The sequence below is a fragment of the Silene latifolia genome, chromosome 2 (assembly GCF_048544455.1).
Source record: "Silene latifolia isolate original U9 population chromosome 2, ASM4854445v1, whole genome shotgun sequence".
Classification (NCBI taxonomy): domain Eukaryota; kingdom Viridiplantae; phylum Streptophyta; class Magnoliopsida; order Caryophyllales; family Caryophyllaceae; genus Silene; species Silene latifolia.
In genome coordinates, this window is record NC_133527.1 from 113,421,405 (window position 1) to 113,443,009 (window position 21,605).

The 21,605-nt window shown below is 40.2% G+C and overlaps 1 non-coding gene across 1 annotated transcript; it reads left to right on the plus strand.

Annotated features, from left to right (window-relative positions):
* The first annotated feature begins 749 nt into the window (after positions 1-749).
* On the plus strand, positions 750-856 carry LOC141645615 (small nucleolar RNA R71). The gene has a single exon (XR_012545093.1). It is a non-coding gene; the product is annotated as a small nucleolar RNA R71 (small nucleolar RNA).
* Positions 857-21,605: the final 20,749 nt, after the last annotated feature.

Below are 21,605 nucleotides of genomic sequence, written 5' to 3' on the forward strand. Positions count from 1 at the left end.
TGTGAGCTAGAATGTTGTTGATGGTGGTGTCTTTTGCTTGGCTATCTTTTTGCATTTGGGTGAAAAATTCTTGTTGATTCTTTTGCATTTGGAGGACCGCTTTTTGGACATCAAAACTTTGGTCATTGTGGTGATTGTATGGGTTTTGATTTTGGTAACCTTGGTTTTGATTGAAAAAGGGTCTTTGATTTTGATTTCTCATGGGTGGTGGAGTGTATGTTGTTTGAGGGTTTTGAACATTTTGGCTTTTGTATGAGAGATTTGGATGGAACTTGGTGTTTTCATTGTAAAAATTTGAATAAGGGGTACCACTTTTGTAAGCTTGGAAAGCATTGACTTGCTCGGTTGTTCCCCTACATTCGCTTGAGTCATGACCCAAGGTTCCACAATTCTCACATATCCCGCTTGGGATTGATGAGGATGCCGTCATGGCATTAACATGATGCTTTGTTGATTTTGAGTTTTCCTCAAGTCTAGCCATAGCTTGTTCAAACTTCAAGTTGATTGTGTCAATGTGAGCACTAAGTTGAGCACCCAATTGAGTAACGGTGTCCACTTCATACTTTCCTCCTCTAGTAGCCTTGCGAGGCCTACTATATTGCGAATTATGGACCGCCATTTCCTCAATCTTGTTCCATGTTTGATTGTCATCAACTTCGGTGAACATTCCATTTGATCCCATATTGAGAATGTTCCTTGAATCTTCATATAAACCATTCCAAAATTGTTGCACTAAAAACCATTCGCTAAGTCCATGGTGAGGACATGAGCGACAAATACCTTTGAACCGCTCCCAAGCTTCATACAAAGATTCTTCATCCCTTTGCTTAAAACCCGTAATTTGAGCTCTTAGCATATTGGTCTTTTCCGGTGGGTAGAATTTTTTGTAGAAAGCTAGAGCTAGCTTCTTCCAAGAATCTATTCCAAGGGTGGCTTTATCAAGGCCCTTCAACCATTGCTTTGCGGTGCCGATTAACGAAAAAGGAAATAAGACCCATCTTATTTGGTCTTGAGTCACGCCCGTTTGAGAGATAGCTTCACAATAATCACAAAATGTTTCCATATGAGAATGAGGGTCCTCACTAGGCATTCCCCCGAATTGGCTCCTCTCAACTAGTTGAATGAAGGCGGACTTGGCAATAAAGTTTCCGGTAAGATGTTGTGGGGTAGGAGTACCATTTGGTAAATCCTCCTCGGTGGGTATAGAGTGTGACGAGAATTTAGGCATTGTAGGTGGATTTTGTGTGGTATTGTTTAATGGGTTTTCTTCTCCTTCTATTGCGAAAGGATTGACAAACTCACTAGTGGGTTGAACAACTTCACCAACACCTCCCAAATTCCTCCTAACAAGTCTCCTATTATTCGTCAAGGTTCTTTCGATTTCACGGTCAAAAGGTAACAAATCTCTTTGTAACCTTCTAGACATGCAAAATATCAAACAACTCAAAAACAATTAGAACAAACCTTGAGGAGTTTTACTTCCCAAGGTGAAAAAGACACAACTAAAAACAATAAAAGAAATCTTAAATCAATTAAACACCGTCCCCGGCAACGGCGCCATTTTTGATCGGAGCCATTTCGTGTTCACAATTAAGCATATGTGGTCGTTGGTCAATGGTCGATACAAAACACAATTTATACTTCACAAACAACTCTACAATTAGTAAAGAGGCAAGTAAAGGTCGGATCCCAAGGGACGGGTATTGAGATGAAGATTCTATTGTAACTAGTGGTGTCTAGGGGTGTCACAAATTGGGTTGATGTAGAAGGTTACTAAACTAAAATAGCAATGAAAATAAACTAACAAGATAAATAAAATAAGGGTGTAAACAATTGATTAAAAGCACTAGGGTGTCATGGGTTCATAGGGGAATCATGGGATATGATCATACAAACATGTTCTCAAATTATAAGCAAGCAATTATTGTTGTGATGGATCGAGTTGGGTTATATCTTACAATCCTAGGAAAGTTTGGGTCCCGGAGCCGAATCTCTTGGATTGTACAACACCTACAAGTCGACTTAATCTTCCCTACTTAACACATGCATGGTCTAACAAGACTCGAGTTGGGTTATGTCTTACAAGTCAAGTTGAAAGGATAGAAGATGATAGTAAATGCAAGGATTCATAGGCTTAGCATTTCATCAAATATAACATGTGCATGTATTAAGATCAAAAAAAGCAAGCAAATAAGATATGAAAGCATATTAATTTAAGCATGAATCATTCCCCATGTTGGTTTCCCCTAATCACCCATTAAACCCTAGCTAAGAGACTACTCACTCATTATCATATTGATCATGCTAGAGAGGTTGTCAATCATACTAATATAATGAAACATGATGAATAAATGAAAGTAATTAGCGATAATTAAAAAGGGATTAAGAGATTATACCTACTAATGATTCCAATAATAAAGCAAGAATAATAGAAGTACTTGAATCCTAGATTGAGAGGTTGTCAATCTCCCAATAATAACCCAAATAATCTTCAATTACCCAAAATAAAGTAAGAACAAGAGAGAGATTAAAGAACTAAAACTTGGATTAAAACTTGATTAATATTTGATTACAATATTGAAGAGAGATTTGATTGATATTAACTACACTAATTATTGATAAGAAGAACATATGCTCCTCTAATTAGACTAATGGGGTATTTATAGTGAAAATTAGGGAGGATGCATTAGGGTTAACTAAGGGCTAAACTAGTAATTACACTTTTTAAGTTGAGCAAGGAGCCTCCGGGATTATCCGAGAGAAGGGCTTCTCTTATCGATGCTTGAGGAATGAAAACGTCTTTGTCTTTGCGATCCGTGCGGATGGGAGTCGGGACGGCCGGATCTGGGCTGAGGAATCCGAGCGGATTCTTGGGCAAGACGCTCGGACTGGCGAGGGGGAATCCGAGCGGATTCCTTTGCGGGACGCTCGGATTGGGACGGACGGACGGATTCTCTACAATCCGTTCGGATTGTAGTTCAGCAACTTTCCTTCTTCTTTTTCTTCCCTTTTCTTCATGAATTCCTTGGGGATTTCCTTGGGGACTCAAGGATCCTTTTCTCAACAATGCTCTTCTACTATGCTATGTACAAAGGCCTTCTAGTCTTGTCTCTCCTTGATGCTTGGTCATTGAATATGATCAATTTAGCCTTGTTTTGCCATGAAAATGCAAGATTCTTACTCCTTTCCTACCAAGGGATCAAAATCTCAAAGAATATGCAAAACAAAGAACTAAAGATAAGAAATGACCCAAATAGGCACTAAAAAGCATAGAAACAATGGTAATTCGGGGGCTAAATATGCGCCAATTATGGTCACATCAGTTTCGGAAGGTGTTTTAAGGTCTTACGTGCCAAGATAGCTCGATCGAGTAATTTATTACTCGATCGAATGCTTATTATACTCCCAGTTGCTCGATCGAGCAATCCAAGTTAACATGAGAGAAGACATAGCAAGAAGTACTCGATCGAGTGGTTTATTTCCACTCGATCGAGTGGTTTGGCGTTAGTTTGGTCGATCGAGTGGTTTATTTTCACTCGATCGAGTGGTTTGTCCTTCTATAGACTTTTTCCGCCTAATTTTCGTATGGGCTTTGTAATTAGTCCATAGGTTAGATTAGGAAGGGATTTTCGTATGTAAAGAGAGGGGGGACTGCGTAACCCCTTCCCCTTCTCTTCTCACATCCACTTTACTCTACTTTTGACTACTGTTCTCGGATTTTGTTCTTCCTTTACACTTTGGCTACTCAGATTTGGATTACGATGGGTATTATTATTCTTGTTCTTTCATCCTTTAATCTTAATTATCGTTATTGTATTGCTTTTCTTCTCTTATTATTTCATCTCTACTCTAATTCAATCTTCATTAGTATTGTTATTATGTTTAATTCTCTTTATTCTCTATTTGTTATTATTGTTAGTTCAATGATGATGCGTAGCTAATTCCCTTCTGCTAAGACTATAGGGGATCCATAATTATGAAGGGAAAGTAATCGTTCTATTGGGTTGATGCTGGTATAACCTTTGTTGTTAACTGCTGCAATTAACTGTATCTGTTTAATTGAGTCAACGCAATTAGGCATTTATATCTTAGTGACCCTTGACCTGGACCGAAAGGTTGGAAAAGGTGAGACTAGTAGCGAACAATAGGGCATTATAGTTAGGGCGAAATCTAAGCTATTTGTGCTTTAGGGCGAATTGAGACCGAAAGGAGATATTCACTGCTCCTCAGACCGTATCTGCATTGACCTGAGACTTAGATTACTTGACTGAATGATTATGGTGAACCGTCTGTCTTAGCTGTTTTTCTCTACTTGGTTAATCTTTATTCTCTTATTTTCTCTTCCCTATCCTCTCATTAGTTTAGAATATCACAATTAAAAACCCCCCAATTTGGTTACCTTGACAGACTTAGACGAGGCTAACATTTTCCCATCTCCCTGTGGATTCGACCCGACTTCCCTCCTAGCTATATTAGTTAGAGCCAGTTGGTTATTTTTTATAGGTATATGACTGCCCTGTCAATAACACTATTTAGAGTTAAAACCATCTTCGGACCCAAAACCGACTCAGAAACCCGCAACTCGAGTCAACCTGAGTCAACCCAAATCTCGAATGTCTAAAATAATGACATGAATGTCTTTATCTTGCCATTTTCATTAAAATGACCCTAATTAGAGTCTAAACCGACACCGGGCGAAAAACCGACTCGAAATTCAAATCCCGACTCACACGGGTCAGACCCGAGTCAAGGACACAAAATACCTACCCCAAATATCACCCAAGATCAAGCTTACACGGCTAAGCAACCATCAAAGACCACAAATCACAACCAACAAAACATTGGTTAGAACAAATGCAAAATCCAAATTTCTGAAAGGGACAGTACACTCCTTTCAGTCATAAGGTAGCTCGTACCTCTTTAGGCACGCCCTTGGCCAGCAAGCAAACTTAACCGACTTGCTACGACCCCCATTTCTCTATAAATACCAACCTTCACACACAACAAAACTCACGCGAGAGTCCGCCACCTCTTTCTCCCTTAAACTTCTAGACCCGACTTCCTAAGTCACAAAATCAACACGTGTGTACGACCTACCGATCGTAAACACAAGCCTTACACATTGTTTGGTACCATCGCCGCGCATTCGATCGACCCATTTGATCAACTCAATTCATCAATCAACATGTTCTTCAACCACATGTTTTCAACATATTTTCAAAACAAAATCCTTTTTTAAGGCACCTTTTTAAACTTCTTTGATCGCGATTAGTCACAACGAGAAACCGTCTCTAAAGTCGACTACTTCGCAAACAAAAATACACGTAAGTTTGAGGGTGTAAACAACTCATTTATTTCATGTCTTTACTGTTTTCATAACTTTATAAGCATGAATGATGGATAACATGATTCAAATATAGGTTAGACGAGCCAAAACCGAGTTTTGGCCCGAGACAGAAGCCCTTTGCTATGCATAGAGGCTCGCGCCTCTTGTGAGTTATCGGGTCAGACTCATCCGTGTTTGTTCTCGTCTTTCCTCTTTATTTCTTCCTTAATTGCAATCGGTCTTTACCATTTCAAATGCTTCAAATCATTTTTATGACAAACTTTTTAACCATAAATCATAATCACCCTTGGTTCCATATACCATGACGGCTTAATCCGTGACTCAGTGATACTAATTGGTTAATTACATTTTAAAAGAAATTCTTTTCTTTTATTTACCATTTTTCTCATTTATTTATATTTGTAAATATATTAGTCATAATTCATAATCATCCTTGGTTCCTTATACCATGTCGGTTTAATCCGAGTACGATGACAAACTTGACTAATTACAAAATAAATGAACTTAACATAATTAGTTCAAATCAAACATTTTCCTTTCACTTTTATCTCATTTTATTTTCATCTTTGTCTTGGCCATATTGTATGTCACCCTTGAATTGGTTAAAAAAAATACCATGTCGATTTAAATCGAGTACGGTGATAAAATGGTTAAGCACACATATTTTACATTTTTATTTATAAATTATACTTTTCAAACTTGCAAATACGACAACAAATATTACTAACATAATAGTAATTATTCCGAGTCGTGCAAATCATACTTCCAAACCATTTAGTCAAAAATACGGTTTTAAATAACTTTTCAACAACCAGGAGGCGCCTCCTTGGGTCGGCTCACGGCTCGCGCCCCAAGAGGCCGTCTGTTTGCATATTTTAAAAACCTGGGCAGAGCCCTTTCCCTCGCCAATAGGCTCGCGCCCTAATGGGGCTTCCTGGCACTGTTCTGTCCCGTTTTAGAATTTGTATAGGACGATCCCGATTACGGTTAATCCGGATACATGACGAATCAGATTGACAAGCTTATGTTTTTACACTTTGTCATTTGACACCCTTTTTCAAATAAATGGATCGTGTTAAGCATCATGACCTAAATTTGGTAAATGGATGTTTAATTTCCGTTTTCACAAGCAAATCAATCTAAATCCAACTTTGACAACAATTTATTGGTACATGCATAAACAACCGACTTAGAAAATATTCACATGTTAGGTTAAGACTTTTGGATGCGCATTCATGCATTTAAACCGTTTTATCAACTTTTGCACTTAAACAACCACGATCGATCAGTAGAGACCGCTAACGTGGCCGGGATTGGGTGTCCGATTAAAGGGCTTCCCAATACGTACCCTCACCCCTTACTCAGAATCTTTGGATAGTGGATGGCCATATCCAGGGCGTTCGAGAGTCATTTTAGGCATAGAATGCTAAAAGGGGGACGAGTCCTTATCTTTAGTACCTATGTCAAACACCTCTTTTTGCCTTGATTGACCTAGGTATAAAGTGGATTTGAACGGGTTCCAAGCATCCCACAAATGCTTGGTGGAAACTCCGAACATCTCAACATCGTTTCGAGACCTTTGTGATGCGTGTCTTTTATATAAGGTTTTCACCTCATTTTTACACGCATTTCTGTGCTTTTTATGTAGCATCTGGCTACAAATATCCCCGAATATTCTACTTTGGTCCGTTATTTGTAATTTGCAGGAATTGACCGAAGAGGAGCTAAATCGAGCCTTAATCGTCCCAATTGTATGCATTCATGGAAAATAAGGAGCCGGAGCTTGGATATCTAACACTTGGAAGACGCGTGAGCTGAGTTCGGGAAGCAATTCAAGTCCTAACGTGCCTATATAGCTCGATCGAGTGGTTCACTATTCGATCGAATGCTTCATGTACTCAAGACTGGTCGATCGACCAGTTTAAGGAGCCCATCGAGGAGTTTTTGTAAGAGGTGCTCGATCGAGTGGGTTATTTCCACTCGATCGAGTGGTTTGGTGATGATCTGCTCGATCGAGTAGATTACTTCTACTCGATCGAATGGTTTCTTGTGTTTTAGTCAAATTCCGCCTAAATTACTTATGGGCTTTTGTAATTAGTCCATAGATTAGGTTTTTAGTATAAGACTGAGAGAGTAACTACGACTCGTCTCTCTCTCCTCCCTCTCTTACGTTGTTTTTACTCTAGTTCTTGCCACTGTTCTTTGGATTTTTGCTCCCTTTGCTCGGATTTGAGATACGATCGGTACTATCATTCTTTTTAATCCCTTAATTCTTAATCACTGCTAGATTTCTTTCTTTCCTTTATTGTTATCATAATCGTTCCTTTAAATCCTTTAGTTTTATCATCATGCTTAGTTTTAATTATCTGGTTGTTGTCATTGTTAATTCGATGATTATGAGTAGCTAATTTCCTTATGCTAAGACTATAGGGGATCCATAATATGAAGGGAGAGTAATCGATTTACTAGGTTAATGCTGGTACTGTCTTGTTGTTTAAATGCTACAATTAATTGTAATTGCCTAATTGAGTCGACGCAGTTAGACCTTTAATTCTTAGTGATCCTTGACCTGGACCGAAAGGTTGGAAAAGGTAGACTAGTAGCGAACAATAGAGTATTGCAGTGAGGGCAAAAGTTAAGCTGTTTACACTTTAGGGTGAATTAAGGACCGAAAGGTGACGTTCGCTACCCCTTAGACCGTATTCCATTGACCTCGGACCTAGATTACTTGACCGGATGATTATGGTGAACCGATTGTCTTAGCTATTCTTCTCTATCTGTTATCTCCTTCCTTTTATTCTCTTCTCTTTATTCTCCTTGGTTTAGAAATCACATTTTATACCCCCCAAATTTGGTTACTTGACGAACTTAGATTTAGCTGACAATTTCCTACCTCTCTGTGGATTCGACCCGACTTCCCTAGCTATATTAGTTAGAGCCAGTTGGTTATTTTTGACAGGTACGCGATAGCCGTGTCAAATTTTGGCGCCGTTCCCGGGGAGGTGGCGCAAACTTGTTGCTTTAATTAAGTTTGTCTCTCGTCTCAAGGAATTTATTCCTTGAGGCCGATCTCATTTCTGCAAAGTTTTGATTAGTTTTGCAGGATAGTTGTCGCTTTGAAAGTTATTTGCCAAGATGCCTACGATTACGGAGCATAAAGAGCCATGTGGTAGATGTGGCACGGAGGGGCATGACCCTATCTTATGCATGGAAAGTGTTGAGCGCGTTCTTGCCTATCAGAAATACAAGCAGGGAGTTCCTTTCTCCCAACTGTATGAAGAAATCAAGAATGATTCTACCCCTTCTACGCCAGTACCACAGCCGGTCTCTCCCTCTGCTAGAGAAGAAATTGCCGAACTAAAATCCATTATGTTGAGTATGTCAAAGATGTCACGGCAATCTGAAACGGTTATATCGGAATTGAAGGAACAAGTCGCGCAGTTAACACTCGCGACAGACCAAGCCAAGCTTCTTCCAATTTGCGATCCAGTCAGTGCAACGAATTTTCAAAATGACCTTACTCATGAAGAAGACGAGGTTTTGATAGCTGACGATAACTCGGATGATGATTTAGACGAGTTTTTGAAGGAAATACTTGCAGCGTGTGCTGTAACCACTCGATCGAGTGACTTTTCTACTCGATCGAGCAGTTTAAACCATCCTATCACTCGATCGAGTGAAAATGGTGGTCGATCGAGAAGCGCAGAATTCTAAGTTGGTCGATCGAGTGATAATCTTACTCGATCGAGTAACTATGCTGAAGAAATCACTCGATCGAGTGAAAAACAAGGTCGATCGAGTGAAACAGGAAAGGCAATTGGTCGATCGACTGATAAAAGTACTCGATCCAGTACTTTAAGTGGCGGGGATCCTAATTTACTATCTAATACCGCCACCGTGTCATCTTCCCCTGCTGTGGAGACGTCACGCATTGATAAGGGTAAAGAAAAAGTTGCGGGGCCACTCATCGCTACCAGGGTACCCTTCCCAAGTCGTCTCAAGGACGCAAAATCGAGCAAAGATGACGGTAAGTTTGTGGACGTCGTGAAGAACCTCCAGGTAACTGTCCCCTTTTCCGAACTTGTTACTCAGGTACCCGCTTACGCTAAGTTTATGAAGGATATTGTGACGCGTAAGAGAAATTTGAGTGAATTTGAGACGATTTCATTTATGGAAGAGTCTAGTAACTTGCTGTTGAATAAGGCCCCTCCAAAATTGAAAGACCCGGGCAGCTTTTCTATTACCTGTGTCATAGGCAATATGGTTATTGATAAGGCCCTTTGCGATTTAGGTGCCAGTGTTAGTGTCATGCCCCTTCCTGTCTGCAAGAAACTGAAGATGAGTCATTTCAAAGTGACCAACGTTAAACCTACAGATGGCTGATAGATCTGTTAGGAGGCCGTAAGGTGTCTTAGAGGACGTGCCTGTGAAAATAGGCAAGCTCTACATCCCAGTAGATTTCATTGTTTTGGATATAGCTGAGGACACTCGGACCCAAATTATCTTAGGAAGACCATTCCTTTGTACAAATGGGGTCATTATTGATGTCGACAAGGGCGCCCGACTCTAGCGATGGGGATGACGCTATCACATTCAGTTTGCCCAAGATTTTTAGCCCACCCAATGATAGAGGACACTTGCTATTCGGTCGATATCATTGACGAGTCTATTTATGACTTCTGGTCGGGTTCTTTTATGAAGGACCCACTAGAAGCTCTTATGCTTTTGATGAGTGTGCGAGATAGCCCAGGCATTTATATGACGCTGCGTTGGATTTGCTTGTTGATGATTTAGATGAGCATGAGGGAGAACAGGTGGAACAAATGATTAGCACTCTTTGCTCCATTGAGGTAAAGGTACCGGAACGTAAGCCTCTCCCTTCTCATCTTAAATATGCCTTCTTAGACGATACGGAGCAATATCCAGTCATTGTTAGTGCCAAGCTTAGTGATGATCAGCTGACCTCTTTGTTAGCTGTACTTAAGAAAAACAGGAAGGCAATGGGCTATTCACTGGACGATATCACGGGGATTAGTCCCGATATTTGTATGCACAGGATAGAGCTGGAGGAGGATCACAAACCTTGCGAGACGGGGTCGGGCGCCGCTCAACCGAGAAGATGCGGGATGTTGTGATGGCTGAGGTAATGAAGCTGCTGGATGCAGGTATTATTTATTCTGTCGGTAATTCTAGATGGGTGAGTCCAGTACAGGTGGTCCCGAAGAAAGGAGGGACAACTGTAGTTAAGAATGAGAAGAATGAATTAATACCTACTCGAGTAGTGACTGGTTGGCGGATGTGCATAGATTACAGACATCTGAATGCCGCCACGAAGAAAGATCACTTCCCCCTTCCTTTTATTGATCAAATGGTAGAAAGGTTAGCCTCTCATAAATTTTTCTGCTATTTAGACGGGTACTTAGGGTTCTTTCAGATCCCTATCCACCCAGACGATCAGGCTAAGACTACATTTACCTGTCCTAAGGGCGTTTTTGCGTATCGCAGAATGCCTTTTGGTTTGTGCAATGCCCCTGCCACCTTCCAAAGGTGTATGATGGGGATATTTTCAGAGTATATTGAGTCTATCATGGAAGTTTTTATGGATGATTTCAGTGTATATGGAAGTGATTTTTCTAACTCATCTGTCTAACCTTGAGAAAGTGTTGCGTATTATTGAGGTCAATCTTGTCTTTGAATCGGGAGAAGTACCACTTTATGGTCAACGAGGGAGTTGTCTTAGGGCACTTAGTTTCTGATAGGGGAATATAAGTTGATAAAGCAAAGGTGGAAGTGATTCAGCAATTACCACCTCCTGTTAATGTTAAGGGGGTGAGGAGCTTCCTTGGTCACGCCGGCTTTTATCGCCGGTTTATCAAGGATTTCTCCAAAATTGCTAAACCACTTACACGATTCTTTGCTTAAGGATGCCCCTTTTGTGTTTACTGATGCTTGTCTTTCTGCTTTTAACAGGTTAAAGTAGGCCTTAGTCTCTGCGCCGATCATACAGCCTCCCAACTGGGACTTGCCGTTTGAGATCATGTGCGATGTGAGTGACTATGCACTAGGAGCGGTGCTTGGCCAGAGGAAAGACAAAGCCTTGAATGCTATTTACTATGCGAGCCGAACTCGGATGAGGCTCAAGTGAAGTACACTACCATCGAGAAGGAGTCGTTAGGCATGTAGTTTATGCCTTAGAGAAGTTTCGTACTTATTTAGTTGGGTCAGAAGTCACTGTTTTTACCGACCATGCAGCTTTGAGGCATCTCCTTGCTAAGAAGGAGGCCAAACCACGGCTATCGAGATGGATACTCCTTCTTCAGAGTTTGATTTGCGAGATCAAGGATAAGAAAGGAGCCGAGAACGTTGTGGTGATCACTTGTCGCGATTGATGCGACAAGAAGGGGAAGATTCTCTACCTATTGATGATTCCTTTCCTCACGATACTTTGATTGCTGTTATATCGTCTATTGTTAACCAAGAACCTTGGTATGCAGATATAGCTAACTTCGTTGTCAGTGGCAAGCTGCCGCCTGACATTTCTCATCAGCAAAAGAACCGTTTTCTGTATAACGCTAAGCAGTACTTCTGGGATGATCCTTACTTGTTTAAGGAATGTGCAGACGGTCTCTACAGACGGTGTATTCCGCAATGGGAGACCAAAATAGTCTTGGAAGGCTGTCACTCCTCTTCATATGGTGGTCACCACGGTCCATCGCGCACCGTGGCTAAGGTACTTCAGTCTGGTTTTTACTGGCCTTCTTTGTTTGCTGACGCTAAGTCTTTTGTTTCAGCTTGCGACGCTTGCCAACGATCAGGGAACATTTCAAAGAGACATGAGATGCCACAAAACGGCATCCTAGAGGTTGAGGTTTTCGATGTCTGGGGCATTGATTTCCAAGGACCGTTCCCATCCAGTAAAGGTAACAGGTACATCTTAGTAGCTGTAGACTATGTGTCAAAATGGGTTGAGGCAAATACTTCACCCCATTGTGATGCTAAGACCGTGATAAAGATGTTTAAAAAGATCATATTCCCCCGTTTTGGTGTCCCTAGGGTCGTCATTAGTGATGGGGGGATGCATTTCAAAGAAAAGAAACTAAGTTCCATACTGTCTAGAGTTGGTGTCCAACACCGGCGTGGTTTGGGGTATCATCCCCAAACTAGTGGTCAGGTAGAGATCTCTAATCGCGAGTTGAAAGAGATCTTGTCTAAGGTAGTTTCTAAATCACGGAAGGACTAGAGTCTTAAGCTAGATGACACATTATGGGCTTATAGAACTGCCTTTAAGACACCAATTGGTGCATCACCTTATATGCTAGTTTATGGGAAATCGTGTCACTTACCTGTTGAATTGGAATGTAAGGCCTGGTGGGCAATTCGTGAGCTTAATTATGATCCTAAGTTGTGTGGTCAGAATCGTCTTTTGCAGCTAGATGAATTGGAGGAGTTTAGGCTTAATGCTTATGACAGCTCGCGGATTTACAAAGAAAAGACAAAGAGATGGCATGACAAGAGAATCCTACCTCGGGAGTTCCATGTTGGGCAAAAGGTGCTGCTGTTTAATGCCCGGTTGAGACTATTTCCTGGCAAGCTGAAGTCCAGATGGAGTGGTCCTTATACGGTGATAGTTGTTACCAAATTTGGATCTGTGGAGCTTGAAGATTCCGAGGGGCGTAGATTCAAGGTGAATGGCCAATATGTGAAGCATTACCATGAGGTGACTGAAGCGGACAATCGCGTTGAAGTCTTGCGCTTCGACGAGCTCGACGCGCCAGTTAATTGATGCTAGAAGGGTCGTGCGGGACCTCTTAAACCAGCGCTCTCCGGGAGGCAGCCCGAACTGTTTTATTGTACTTCTGTTGAACTATTTATTTTTCTTTAGCTTTACGTTGAACTTTAGACGCTGTTTTATGAACTTCCCATGCATTTCCTTGCTTTTATTGCGTGTGTTGCAGGTCAAAGTACTCGATCGAATGATATTGTGCTCGATCGAGCACTTTCTGAGGCAGCTTTCACTCGATCGAGTGATATTCTCTTCGATCGACCATAACCAAACTCATGCCTACTCGATCGAGTGGTTTTTCACTCGATCGAGCCCTTCCAATGCACTGGTTCACTCGATCGAGCTGTTCCAAGAGCTCGGTCGAGTGGTTTTGACTCCCACCGTTGTTTTTTCGTCTATGGAGCTCTTGCTTGACTTTCTTTGACCTCCCATGTTCATGGTCGGTTTGGGGAGGTCCCTCCTTACGACGTTTTGTAAGTTTTCCGACTCCACTTCCCCTTTTTCCTTTCAGTTTGCATTTCTTTCCCTATTTTCGGTACAATGAGGGCATTGTACGGTTTGGTTTGGGGAGGTATGCATCCATATCTGTGTCCGCATGTTTTCTTGCATTTCTGCTTCCATGTTTATTATTTCCGCATGCATTGTTGTTTGTTTTACTTCAAAAAACTCATACAAAATTTCATTCAAAATTTTCAAATTTCATGTTTAATTTTGGGTCGGAGCGTTTGAACATTGACGCTACTTTGAACCCTTACTTGAGCCCTGCATTTTCTTGACATTTAGTTGGCGTGATTATGTGCATAATCTACGAGTTTTTGTTTCTCCCTTATCTGAACGAATAGACTTGATTCATTATGTCGGCAAGCTACATTACATTCTGAGGTTAGAGCTTTTTAAACTGGTGACATTCATGACCGGTTTCATTTAGGATGTGAGTAGTACTCTCTTTAAGACATGTAACATCAATTTGCATAAGCATGAGTCTAGTCTTCTTAATACCTGTATGCGTTCGGTCTGTGGATGGTGACACGTGTTAGGAGAGGCAGTCCCCTTTATTTCATTCTACCCATGAGCCTCACATAGCCAAATTGCCCCTTTTGTCCTATAAACTACTTTCTATAATACTTCCTACCCTAGCTGAGCTAGTAACGAGTAGTTCTTGGAACGTTTTATTGCAATATGGTTATTTTATCTGATTTCAGAAGATGGTGGAAGAATTGAAGGGAAAGAAAGGAAGAAAAAAGAAAAAAAATGTTGAATTGAAAAAAAAAGAGAACGAAAAAAATGCGAAAAAGAAAAGAAAAAATGGAAAATGAAGAAAAAAAAATCAAAAATGAAAAAGAATGAGAATTGTACAATGATTCACACTCCCATGTCTTATCTATATTTTATGGGGAGTTGACTATTTTTGGTGTTTTGTGAGTTAGTGCATAATTTTGCACCGTTTTATCTTGCTGTCATGAGTACGAAGTTGGGATGCAGTTTATATTTGGATCCGTTGTTGCTAGCCTGGCTATTAACCCCACATATCCAAATTCATTTTAGCCCCTTTTTGCCCATTACCTCACTTACCCAAATGTAAGTCCTCGGCATGTGTCTTGGTCATTAGTATGGTTGGAATGCATATGTACGGTTGTAGAGACTTTATTCATGTTAACTGCATGCATGTCTTATAGATCGAGTTAGGTGAGTGTCTGATTTCTTCCTATCTCTCACATATATACTCACCTTGTGCCTGATTTTGAGTGACGAGCGACCCGTGAGAGTCCGATATCTTTTGAGTCTTGCAAGGTCGACGGTTCAGTAAGTTTGAAACATTAATTTAACTCGTTTGCACTTTTCACTGCCGCTTTGTCATGTTACTGCATTAAATTGGTTCTAGTGGATGATTTGTAGCTGATGCGTTGGTCCCGTTCCATTGTTCACCTTTAGTTGCATTCATATTTGCTTGGGGACAAGCAAAGGTTTGGTTTGGGGAGATTTGATGCGTGTCTTTTATATAAGGTTTTCACCTCATTTTTACACGCATTTCTGTGCTTTTTATGTAGCATCTGGCTACAAATACCCCCGAATATTCTACTTTGGTCCGTTATTTGTAATTTGCAGGAATTGACCGAAGAGGAGCTAAATCGAGCCTTAATTGTCCCAATTGTATGCATTCATGGAAAATAAGGAGCCGGAGCTTGGATATCTAACACTTGGAAGACGCGTGAGCTGAGTTCGGGAAGCAATTCAAGTCCTAACGTGCCTATATAGCTCGATCGAGTGGTTCACTATTCGATCGAATGCTTTATGTACTCAAGACTGGTCGATCGACCAGTTTAAGGAGCCCATCGAGGAGTTTTTGCAAGAGGTGCTCGATCGAGTGGGTTATTTCCACTCGATCGAGTGGTTTGGTGATGATCTGCTCGATCGAGTAGATTACTTCTACTCGATCAAATGGTTTCTTGTGTTTTAGTCAAATTCCGCCTAAATTACTTATGGGCTTTTGTAATTAGTCCATAGATTAGGTTTTTAGTATAAGACTGAGAGAGTAACTACGACTCGTCTCTCTCTCCTCCCTCTCTTACGTTGTTTTTACTCTAGTTCTTGCCACTGTTCTTTGGATTTTTGCTCCCTTTGCTCGGATTTGAGATACGATCGGTACTATCATTCTTTTTAATCCCTTAATTCTTAATCACTGCTGGATTTCTTTCTTTCCTTTATTATTATCATAATCGTTCCTTTCAATCCTTTAGTTTTATCATCATGCTTAGTTTTAATTATCTGGTTGTTGTCATTGTTAATTCGATGATTATGAGTACCTAATTTCCCTATGCTAAGACTATAGGGGATCCATAATATGAAGGGAGAGTAATCGATTTACTAGGTTAATGCTGGTACTGTCTTGTTGTTTAAATGCTACAATTAATTGTAATTGCCTAATTGAGTCGACGCAGTTAGACCTTTAATTCTTAGTGATCCTTGACCTGGACCAAAAGGTTGGAAAAGGTAGACTAGTAGCGAACAATAGAGTATTGCAGTGGGGGCGAAAGTTAAGCTGTTTACATTTTAGGGTGAATTAAGGACCGAAAGGTGACGTTCGCTACCCCTTAGACCGTATTGCATTGACCTGGGACCTAGATTACTTAACCGGATGATTATGGTGAACCGATTGTCTTAGCTATTCTTCTCTATCTGTTATCTCCTTCCTTTTATTCTCTTCTCTTTATTCTCCTTGGTTTAGAAATCACATTTTATACCCCCCAAATTTGGTTACTTGACGAACTTAGATTTAGCTGACAATTTCCTACCTCTCTGTGGATTCGACCCGACTTCCCTAGCTATATTAGTTAGAGCCAGTTGGTTATTTTTGACAGGTACGCGATAGCCGTGTCACTTTGCCGAGATGAAACCGACAGATCTAAAGCGATCCGGTCGAAAGCATTTTTACATCACCGAGCGTGGCTTTCAGACCGCTGCATGTCCACAATTTGGCTTGGCATGCAGGTGGCCCGTGACTACGGACCGGCAGGCGGAATCACGCCCGCAGGCCGGCTTATGGCCCACGTCCACAGATTGGCGACTCCGCTGGGGAAAACTAGGACACTTGTGTCTTTGTGATCCTTAGAGGTGAAATTCGAACGAGGTCGTGGTTAAAAGTGCATTAATTGATATTGCGGTCATAAATTGGGTTCCTTGTCCGGGCCCACAACCTAACCTTTACCGATCAATTGGCTCGTCCCGTCGGCGTGAGTTTTCTCATCCCCGCGTTTCGAATCCCGATTGAGTCAAGTATACCGTTGACGTTACACATTTCTGTTTCGTCAAAGAGCTTTCATCACCTTCGAGCACAAGGCTAGGGCACCCTCCTTACACATTTTGTTTGGATTAGTATCCCTCTTGAAAATCGGGGTTTGATTGCTTGGTGTGTAACCCACCCTTTTAAGCCAAAACCCGTGTTAGCATTATGCATAATATAATGAACTGCGAGTGCTTATGTGTTATGTGATCATAAGTCCTTCCGTGTCATTTTCAAACTTTCAAAAACACACTTTTGCGCCGTTATAATGGCCGTTTCAAACCTCGATCTTTCGCCGACCGTTGTATTTCAAACCACACGCCTTTCTAGGCCGTCGTAATGACGACTTTCAAAACCGATTTTCCACAACCGTTTCAAAAACACCTTTTTGCGCCGTTATAATGGTCGTTTCAAACCTCAGCCTTTCGCCGACCGTTGCATTTCAAACAACACGCCTTTCTAGGCCGTCGTAATGACGACTTTCAAAACCGATTTTCTACAACGGTTTCAAAAACACCTTTTTGCGCCGTTATAATGGCCGTTTCAAACCTCGGTCTTTCGCCGACCATTGCACAACTTTTTATGACGTCGTACTGACGATTTTCAAAACCCGGTCTTTACAACCATTTCAAAAGCAGCTTTTTAGGCTGTCGTAATGACAATTTTCAAACTCGGTTTTTACAACCTTTTTATGCCGTTATAATGGCCATTTCAAAACCCGGTTTTTACAACCATTTCAAATGCACCTTTTTATGCCATCGTAATGACGATTTCAAACCTCGGTTTTTACAAACCATTTCAAAATACCCTTTTACGTCGTCATAATGGTCGTTTCAAACCTCGGTCCCTCGTCGACCGTTGCATTCTCAAAGCGCCTTTTTGCGACATCATAACGACAAATTCCACCGTCGAATTTTCAAAATTCGAAATCAATTTTCAAAAAAAAATGGTTTTCAAACTGTCGTAATGACGATTTCAACCTATGCAACTTTCTAAATTTCAAATCTCGTTTCCGAAATCAAATTTGGCTTTTCTAAGCCGTCGTAATAACGATTTCAATTCTCACAGTTTTCGATGTGCATACCATCTTCCAAAGATTAAAATGGTTTTCTAACCCGTCGTAATGGCGAATTCAATCCTTACAATTTCCAATTTCAAGTTCATTGAAAACAAATTTAACCGTTTTCAAATTTTAAATCCAATTTCAAATCATTTGAAAACAAAATTAACCGTTTTCAAATTTCAATTCAAAATCAAATCTTTGAAAACAAATTTAACCGTTTTCAAATTTCAAATTCAAACTCAATCTTTGAAAACAAATTTAACCGTTTTCGAATTTTCAACCCAATTTTAAATTTATTGAAAACAAATTTAACCATTTTCATGGCCATTGTGATGACGATTCCAAATTCTTCAATTCTCGATTTTCAAATCCGTGATTCGGAATTTAAAAAACCGTCCTCGGAAACAACACTTTATTTTTATAGCCACCGTAATTTCAACTCGATCTGTCTTTTCAAAACAAACCTAAGACAACCTTTTCAACTGGCCGACCTTTTGAAGATCCCTACTCTTCGGAAGCCGTCCATAAAACGACAAATGAATCTTTTTGAAAATTTCTATTTTCGAAAATTTCAATCCACTATTCTGATTCAGCCTCGAGTTGATTTCAAGTCAAGTCGTCTAGATAACGTTGAGTCTCCGCCGAAGTTAGTACCTACCATCTGGTCTAGGTCGTGTCCCCTAATTGTCGAGACATCTTCAATGGCGTTAGCAGAGTCAAAACCTCTCGGGTATTAAACCCGTCTTTCCCCTACATTACGGGTCAAAGGTCAAGTTTATCTACATGCCTTATCCAACGGCATCACTTATACCGTCGTTTTGTATCAAAAATAAATTTATAATCCAAACTAAAACTGTAGACAGTGATAGCAAGGGTCGAACCACAGAGAGGCAGATGTAATTATTAGTTGTCTAATTTCAGTCTAAGGTAACAGTATGTGGGGATTGAGTTGATTTGGTCTATAGCTAAAACAATAAAAGTAAAATAAACTAAACAGTAGATGAAATCAAGAATTAAAAGGGTGCAAGGATGGTCGGTTCACTATAGTTTCGGCGGCAGCAAACTAAGTAGGTCTAAAACAACACCTGGGGCGGGAAAATAAGAGGTCCTCTCGGTCCACTCTCACAGGTAGCATCTTTCGACCTCGCTACAGGTCCCTAATATCTCTAATACTGACTTTCGTCCTGAAAAGTGACTAAAAATCTAAACGATACCTATCTCTCGATCTCAGCAAAGTTTAGTCATTTTAATTGGTAGTCTATTAACCTTCCCTATCTTTTGATCTAATGGGTCAGTCAAATACTAAGCATTCAACTAGTCGCATACATTCGATTCGTCGAATAAAACAGTAAAAACAATTAAAACGAAACAAAACCTCACGAGGCCAGTCGATCGACCAGGTAAGACGGTCGATCGACCATGGCGCCATTAGGGCTCCCTAATTCTAATGTCGCCTACACTATAATTCCCCTACATCCTAGCACGATGAAATTAGCTACTCATACTAGGAATGATAACAACAATAAAATTGACTATTAAATCTACTGAATTCATACTTGAAACGATTAAACAGATAAATAACATAAAACGATAATATTAGCTTTGGAAACTAACTAGCAATTTCCATACTACAACGATAATAAGGCAATGAAACTGAATAAGAACATAGGGAATACCGAAATTGCAGAGGAAGAATAAAAAACCGAACGAAAATAAATTGTATAAAATGCCAAACAGACTTCGAACCCTAATTATTTCCCTAAAGTTTTCTGATAAAAGACTTCATGAATCATCCTTAATGTCAGTTACGTTATATAGAAATATCCGTAACACTTATTTCTAAAACCTAAAATATAATGGGCTTTGGAATTCTCGGTCTTTTAATTCACGTCTGAGTTAGCGGTGTGGTCGATCGACCACTGTGACCGGTCGATCGACTGCTCTGCAGTGTACAGTAGCTTCTGTAAGTCGTGTGATGGTTGATCGACTATAGGCATCGATCGATCAACTGCTTTAGCTGATAGTCCGCTTCTAATCCTTCATAAAATTGTCTTTCAGGCCTCGAAATGCGCACCAAGCTCATTCCTTGTGTAAGTACTTTATGTCAAATACAATGGAGGATACTCGGGGACGGATTTAGCTCAATTTCCGGTGGATTTTTCACATTTCTGCAATAATATACAAAAACACGAAAGTAGACGGAAATGGGGAGAATAGTAGCATAAACTACATAAATGAACTCTGAAATGCGTGGAAAATGAGGTGAAAAACATCATATAAATGACACGCATCAAACTTCCCCAAACCAAACCCTTGCTTGTCCCCAAGCAAGAACTAGACTCGGTCCTAAAACCTAATGGAACGAGTTCAATCTCAGAGCGAAATGCAAACTGTTAAGCCTAAACTAATTTAATGCAATAACCAACAATCAATTAGTAATGTGAATCATGCAAACGAGTTATAAAGTCGTTAAAAACCTGCTGAACCGTCAACTATAGAGACTTATCAAATCGGACTCTCACGGGTCGCTCAAATCACTCAATAAATACAGGTGAATATAAGTGAAAGATAGAAAGAATTAATATTGTAGCGACTCTCACCTAACTACGACCTATAAGAACATGCCTGCAATCTAATATGAAAATAATCTCTACAACCATACATATGCATTCCAACCAAACAGATGACCATGACACATGCCGAGGTAAATAAGGGGTATGTGAGGTAATGGGTAAGAAAAGGAAAAACATTTATGGGAATGTGGAGGTACAGGTGATCAAGCTAGTACCGTAACAAAACCATACGACAATTTCCAACTTCTTGCTCAATATTCAATAATAAAACTGGTGCTAATGATTAACACAAATCTCACAACCTCCATAATACTAAATCAATCAACTCCCCATAAGATATAGATGCAACATGGGAGCAAAAATCGCCATTTATTAAGGACTTGAATTATGCGAATTGATCTTTTTTCTTCTTTTCTTCTCGGACCCCAGTCGATCGACCGATGATGCCAGTCGATCGACTGCTTCTACAGTACAGTACTCGTTTCTTTTCCTCTTTTCCGAATCATTTTCCTTCTTCTTTTTTCTTTCTTTTCTTTTTCATCTTCCCAACAACATCTCAAAATGAGCATATGCCACCAAAAACGAAATAACAATCCCAAAAACTAAACTACTAGCTTGACAAGGGCAGGCTAAATGTAGGATGTAGTAATGGGACAAAAAGGCTGTTTTTGGCAGTGTGGAGCTTATGGGTAGAATGAATAAAGGAAGACCTCTACCACATGTGTCAACTAACCACAAACCGAATGCATACAGGTATTAAGCAGATTAAATTCATATTTATGCATATTAATGAAACATGTCTCATAAGGAGTAACTACTCACATCCTAGATAAAATGGTCATGGATGTCACCAGGTATAGGCTCTAATCCTCAGAAAAATATAAGTAGTTTGCCAAAAATCTAAGTCAAGTCTCAAGTTCAGCGAGATAAATTAACGAAAACTCGTAGACTATGCAAATGATTCTACTAATAACATGTCAATTAGCAAGGCTTAGGCGAAAACAGATACAAATGCAATGTCATCATGGAAATACTACCGTTCCGACTCGACCTATATG